Source organism: Penaeus monodon, chromosome 19, assembly GCF_015228065.2.
Source record: "Penaeus monodon isolate SGIC_2016 chromosome 19, NSTDA_Pmon_1, whole genome shotgun sequence".
In the NCBI taxonomy this organism is placed as follows: domain Eukaryota; kingdom Metazoa; phylum Arthropoda; class Malacostraca; order Decapoda; family Penaeidae; genus Penaeus; species Penaeus monodon.
In genome coordinates, this window is record NC_051404.1 from 2,154,061 (window position 1) to 2,154,419 (window position 359).

A 359-nucleotide genomic window follows, 5' to 3' on the forward strand; every position below is an offset into this window, starting at 1 on the left:
TCCTACATAAGTCTGCCGTGACTCTGTTACCTATACAGTTGCGAAAAACATCTCATTCTGTAATTGTATTATTGAATTGTTTCCCCCTCACCTGATTACAAAAACTAACTTAACTAACTTAATTGGGAGAGATCTAGCCTTGTCTAGTCATAATAAAGTTTGAAAACTAATGACGTTCAGCTCTTCGCTCATTAAAACTAATATAATAAGGATTCAGGAGTTAAATTTGACTAATTAAATGAATCACCCACATTATAACGTCGAAAATGAAGTACAGCCTATTTCAAAGCGCAACATCGAGCGTATCATAGGAGAGCTTTACCATAACAGAAATATTATTGATTATAGTACCGCTAGAA